Here is a 6,752-nt window from a genome sequence, read left to right on the forward strand (position 1 = left end):
GGTTGTGCCGGGTGAGGCCGAGGTGTGCGGGGCACCGTGCCCTCCCCGCGGGGCTGCTCCGGGGCTTCGTCAGTGCTCTGGGGCCGGGCCGGTGCTTCAGAGACACGCTGCCACGGGGAGCGTGGGCTGGGTGCCACGCAGCGAAAAATAAAAATCTGAATTTTCATTCCGTTGAATGTAAAACTAGCCCCTTGTAACTCTAAGGCTTGGCATTCCGATGTTTGGCCGAGGGTGCTTTGTGGTGTAGCTGGAGTGGGGAACAGAAAAGGTTGTATTCCACTGTCTCTCAGGTTCAGGTAGAACTGCTCCTAGAGGTTGCGTTTATAGGGAATTGTCACTCTTCTTCTGTGTTCCGTGTGGGTGGGAGTTGTAGGGAGAGGCAATGAATGAAATGAGTAAATAGTTTAAATGTGAAAAAACTTACTGGTTTCCCCATAGTAACTGCAGAACGTCAACAATGTTGGCTTTTACTGTGTCGCTCACAGAAAGCTGAAGTTTCTCAGGTGGGAGCTGTGCCATATGCATGCACTGTGCTGGTGGCTTCACGGTGTGCAACAGCAGATGCTCTCTGACCTTTCTTTGGATATTTGGTCTTTAAGTCTCAGAACAGGGAGAGAACAAAAACTTCCAAATATTTCCATTGTGTGTGGTATAACTTGAAGTTACGTGCTCTTTAATATGGTTATTATTTGAATAAATACTTATAAATGCAGTTTTCTGTTGTGCTTTGTATCTTGGACTTGCTTTTATTTGCACAGTGATTGTTCAAAGCCAGAGTTGTGCTGAAGCTCAGCCCTCAGCGAGGACCTTTGAGGTACAGCCGCACATTGATAGTGTTATGAACAGTCCTGGCTCGTTTATCAGACTCTGTAAGCTGGGAGTTTTGCTTTTTTGGTGTTTTTGAGGAGTTAATGAACAATTTCAGAAGATTATATTTAATTGTATCTGAGAACTGGCTACGGTTACAAGTACAGCATTGTCTTGATGTACTTTTCAATGCTTGAAAGGTAGTCTGAGAATTTCATAATGGTTTTCATGCTTTCTGTTATAAAAGATCCGTCTGTTAAATTGTTAATGGATGCTGGGTTTTCTTACTTTAAAAAGTGTGTTTTGTCAATTTCCTTAAGCATCCGGCCTTTCACTTGTTGTGGGGAGAAGCTTTGAACGGTGTCAGCATTGAGGCAGCTGGTGTTGTTTCAGCCTACAGAGGGCAGGACGTTCCCATGGCAGGGCTGCCAGCTGCAGCTCGTTGTTTGCCGTGCTGAGGTGGGACCCGAGGGGTGGCAGTTGATTCCTGAGGAGGACTGCAGATGCACCTCGGTGCCAGGCCACATCACTGCATGTTTTAAAATAAGATGCTTTCAGGCAAAAGGTTACCAGCTAGTATGGGGTGAGCTTCTGATTCAGCTACTGCAGAGAGATATGTTGCTCATCTCAATAATAAGTTTTAAATGTGGCTAAGAGGTAAGGAAATTAAACATCCAATGTTGTTAGGCTAGTTTAAGCAGTTGCGTAACTGCTGAAACAAGCTAGACAAGTTATAGGTGTAAATATTTTGATGTGCCTTTAATGCCCTCTGGAGGAGACAGAATTTTTTTTCAAGGCACTTTTCATTAGCATTGTGTGAAATTCATTTGAAGTGGTTTCAGAAGTGATGTTGTTCTTGTTACAATTGAAGCAGTTAATTTGTCTCTGCTAGCTTGTGCTCTCCTGCAGGTGGATAAGTGATATCTGAAATAACACAACAGGTCTGAATATTTTACAACGAAGCCATTCTTTTCTTCACTTCTAGTGGTAGGATCTGTGCTTTGAAAGCAAACTTCATTGCCACAAATCTTCGATGTCAAAAGATGGCAGATATCCATACAGTGATGGGCATGAGGTCTGTTGGGGACCATGCATCTATTGAAGTTTGGACATTTCGTGTAACTGGCAATATGTGCAGTGCAAGTCAGTATGGAGAACTTTTTGGGGAGGAAGATATTGTTTTATATGTTTTCTTAAGTGTCTGTAAGTCATATTTTTGGAGGGGCAACTCTGTGTTCTGCTTTCAGCAGTATGAGGTGGAACTCCCAAGTGTGCTCCTGGTAGATGAAGCACCCAGTGGGCCTTTCAGTAAGCACTTGGCAATGCTGCTTTTTTATTTCCTAGTGCATTGCAACTCTCTAAATGATTATTTATCTGAGCTCTTCTTTGTTGTGAAAAGGAAATATTTCTCCCCACCTGCTTCTTTTTAAGCATCCTTTAAAAAGCAATAAACTCTAAGCTATTTCCTGTTAACCGTAATACTGAAAGTGGAGAAAAAAAGCTAAGGTAAACAACCCTCATACATTGAGATGTAAGATTCATTTTGGTTCTAATGAGAATATTTTTGGAGAGAGATTGTATTCTGCAACAGAAAGTAGTTGTGTTAGGTTAGGAAAAAGTTGTCAGAGATGCTTTTAGATAATTTTTTTTGTGACTATTGCTGTATTTGGGGAGGCATTGCTGTAGGAAATAAAAGCCTCTTTTCGGTAGTTTCATTCTATTTCCAAATAGAGAACGTCACCAGTGATTTTAGCTAAGGAATTGTCTTGCTAAATGCACACAACGGGCAGCCAGTGGCTTGTGCACTGTGCTCTGGGGAAGAAGGACATGGCAGTACACCTGTGCAGTGTGCTGGAAGTCCTGTGTGTATTCCTGAATTGGTCTCCTATTGCTCCTTGTGATGCAACTTAGAAGTTCTTCACAGAATCATACAATGGCCTGGGTTGAAAGGGACCACAGTGATCATCTAGTTTCAGCCCCCCTGCTATGTGCAGGGTTGTCAGCCACTAGACCACATCTGTCTATAAATTCCATCAAGTAATAGCTGATGCTCTAAGCTCATCCATTTGCAAATTATCTGTTGTTCTTCCCCAACAAGGCTTAGATTTTTCTCTTTCAAAATCAGTATGTAGTGGCTTCTGTTTGTGAACTGCTTCCATTTCAATTCTGGCAGACTGGACGAACACTGCTCAGCTATGGAGAATGAGCCAAGCACAACATCATGTTCTGCATCCACAACCACCATTACTACCACCTCCACGTCTCGGACACAGCTTCCACAGATATCTGTCTACAGTGGCTCTGACAGGCATGCTGTCCAGGTACTGGGACACCAGATGTTGTTTCCTGTCCTATACAATGCTCTCAAAATTTTGCACAATACTTTACACAAAATCAGTGCACAAAATTAACTTTCCATTCTTAATTGCCATTTTCTTTCTCGGTGTCTGGCTTAATGTTTTCATGCTGTTTCATTACTGTTCACTAAATGACATCAGATCATTTAAGGATAGGACAGGGTACAGGCCTGCCTTCCAAATAATGAGAGAAAAATCTTATGTGAAAGTTTGGTTTTATCAGTATTCCATAAAGGTACCGATTATTAACATAAAATTTTACAAAGTAATTGTACAATATAAAGGTTTTCACTTGTGTTAACTACAGGGATCCAGAGGTATCCTTGTGTGTGTAACTGCTTCTTGGATCCACCCCCATTTTATTGTTCTTTAATTAAGATCATCAGGAATTTTGTACAACCTGTTCTGCTGGGTTTGATAATGAATCTCACAAACTATACTCATCTTCCAGAAGATGGAACATTGTGTAGGATGTGATCTGAGAGTGTAAGACATGTACAGTATCATTTGTGACACTACAACGATGGATTGCCCAGGCTTTTTGTAAACCTGGATGTATTTATAGTGACTGTGTTTGGTAACTTTGTTGAGAAAAGTGGTGATGGAGCAAATTCAGTATTGTCTAATTGATGTGGAGAGGCATTATTTGGCTTTTATTTCCTCGTACAGGTGAACTTCAGCATCGTGTTAGCACAGTGTGTACTTTATAATTGTAATAATTACCTACTGATTCATCACAGGTTATTCAGCAGGCCTTGCATCGTCCTCCTAGCTCAGCTGCTCAGTACCTCCAGCAGATGTATGCAGCCCAGCAGCAGCATCTAATGCTGCAGACTGCTGCTTTGCAGCAGCAGCACTTAAGCAGTACCCAATTTCAGAGTCTGGCAACTGTACCACAGGTGAGAGTGAAGATTGCTGAAAAATAGTGGTTTACTACTTTCTGGAGTAGGACTGCAATTCTAGAGCATTGTCAAACATAATAACAGGTTAAGTGCCTGAGCTTTTAATGTCTCACAATAATTCAGTGTTATAGTTTAATGATTTTGTTCTTCTGAATTGTATCTTCCTCCAAACTATTTGGAGGATTTAGTCAGCCTTGTAGGTGCTCCAGTAGGCGTCCATTCCATGCTTTACTGCATACATTATAATGCATCATGTAAATCATCAAACAGGAAAAGATATGTATATTAAAAACAGACTGCTTCAGTCTTCATCCCATTATTTTTTTCTGAAAGTTAATGGGGAAAGCAGTGAATAGCCACGTGCTTTAGTAGAGTCAGATTCAAGTAGTGAACATCTGGTGTGTCTTGCCACACATCTGGCTGTGTTGTAAGTAAAGGCAAAATTCAATTTTAACTCCAAGAGTGGAAATATAGGTAGTAAATGACAGTGGTACATTGCATTTCTGAAGCAAAGCTTTTAATAGCCACAGAACATTGGATTAGACCTGTTCTGAAAACTCAAGCAGTGGAAGACTTCCTTTGACCTCAGCTGACCATGGACTGACAATACTGTCTTGCAGAGATAGGTGGCTGGTAATTATTTTGTATGAGGAAGCACTAATGCAGGTAAAAACTTCAGGGATACAGCTGTTCATTGTCAGAAGTAGGATGGACTCTTCTGTGTTCTTGGCTTCTACTTACGTACCTTTTCCAGTAGGTCAAGATAATATATTGATTTATTTTTGGGGGGGTAGATTTATGCATATGCTGTTATGGAGATACAATGAAGAGATTTAGATTGGGGAAGGCTAAGAAGTCTATTAAAATATCTGTATCTAAATCATTGCTTCTGTATTCAACTGAAGGTCAGGAATAGTGTACTGCTATAGATACTTGTTGTGTGTCCATTAATTATAATTCTAGAAGATATGAGGATGTTCCTTGCAGCATTTATAAAACTTATTTTAATTTTAGAGGCTTCTAATCATAATAAAAACTACAACATGAGTTTTAATAACAACAGTTTTAATGATGTCGTATTGTAAGTTCTGAACACTGTAGGTGATGAGCTGATCTGTTAGCTCCATTGTTAGCAGTTTGATAAACTTTACCTCTGGTAGTTTTTGTTCAGGTTTTGATCTGTGAGAGTCTGTCTGAAAGCTGGAAGGAGTTCAAGGCATTTGACACCTTGCAGATACAAGCTCACAGTGTGGAGTTCACTTTGAAAATCAGTTCCTCTGAGCAATATTCCTGCTGCTAGCTCAGAGAAAGTTAATGGTAGAGAGGAATTTTTCTGACCGTTTATGCAATATTATGAACATCACTTAAACATTTTTTGATTTCAGTATTGACGCCTATTCTTGCTATCTAGGCAAGCCTGTCAGGTGGGAGGCAATGTACTTCCCCCACTGGGAGTGTCACTCAGCAGTCAAGCATGTCGCAGACCTCGGTACGTAATTGAACAAAGCCCTCCATCCATTCTCAACCCCTGTTGGTTATTCTGTAACTATTTGGCAGCACAGAAAATACTTCAGTATTTAAATTTGTGTAGTTAAACAGTACAACGGGATCACTAAATAGCAGAATGATGACTGCAGTAGATGTTGGCTGCACTTCCAGTGTCTGCCATTAAGCCCGGTGTGAGCAGTTGTTGCTGGTTGGTGTTGGAGGCTTCCCTGGTCCCAGCCCACTCTTGGTGCCCCGAGGGGCAGCTGCGCACTCAGCGGGCACAAGTGATTCTTCAGACTGCTGCAGGAATCCCTCCCTGAGCTCTCATTTCTGGCTGGATTTTTTTCACATTAGTTTCTTTGGTCAGGGCACAGCTGTAGGTTGAAATCATAACTGTGTATACCAGTGATTACAGAGCACTGAATCTAACGAATCCAAGTCATTTCTCACTTATTTGTATGACACTGGTTAAAGTGTTTGTAGCTTTCATTCTTTTATTATCATTGTTTATCATGCATCTGTTATGCACTTTAACTTACTTTGTCCATATTCTAATCATGTGCTCAGGTTTGTTGTTAGCAGCCCTGTGTTCAGTTCACGCTGCATTTCTTTAAATAACATCTTCAGATGTAATTTGCACAGTCTCCATGTGCAGTTTTACAACTGTCTTGAGTAGGACTTTGTTAGTCCTACAGACATCCTGCTTATTAATCATGCCCTCAAGCTGTTCATGGCTTCAGTGCATAGCTTCAGCGATGTAACTGTACGGCTTTTTTAAGCTCTCATAGCATTGCTTTGGCTTACAATTGTTAGAAGTAAAATTATTCATTCATTAAATTTGAGAGAAAGTTTTAAAAGATGTCTGATGTTAAGCTAACAGAATAATTGGGCTTGGATTTTCAAGGAAATCTTAAAATGATCTAAAAGAGCTGGGCACTTAACTCTGTTAGATGTGTTAGAAAAACAAACAAACCAGCTTTTGCTTGATGCCAAAAAGAAATTTTCAATGAGCTTTTAATATGAGATTATGAAGAGCTGTAGTTTCCAGTCACTTTTAAATGTGCATATGAGAAATCAGTCTGTGTTTGTCAGCACAAGTAGGCATCCTGGTCAAGTTTAATAACAAGCATCTCAGAAGCTGTCAGTCCACTCAGATAACACAAAATATTTAAATAATAAAATTCAAATGTTTTTCTTA

General features: G+C 40.5%; 1 long non-coding RNA gene across 1 annotated transcript; it reads left to right on the forward strand.

Moving 5' to 3' along the window:
- The first annotated feature begins 6 nt into the window (after nucleotides 1–6).
- On the forward strand, nucleotides 7–6,689 carry LOC109364184. The gene is made up of 4 exons (XR_004162297.1): nucleotides 7–2,115; nucleotides 2,981–3,128; nucleotides 3,905–4,063; nucleotides 5,478–6,689. It is a non-coding gene; the product is annotated as an uncharacterized LOC109364184 (long non-coding RNA).
- The last annotated feature ends 63 nt before the right edge of the window (nucleotides 6,690–6,752 follow it).

Source organism: Meleagris gallopavo (genome assembly GCF_000146605.3).
Source record: "Meleagris gallopavo isolate NT-WF06-2002-E0010 breed Aviagen turkey brand Nicholas breeding stock chromosome 11 unlocalized genomic scaffold, Turkey_5.1 Chr11_random_7180001873755, whole genome shotgun sequence".
Taxonomy (NCBI): Eukaryota; Metazoa; Chordata; class Aves; order Galliformes; family Phasianidae; genus Meleagris; species Meleagris gallopavo.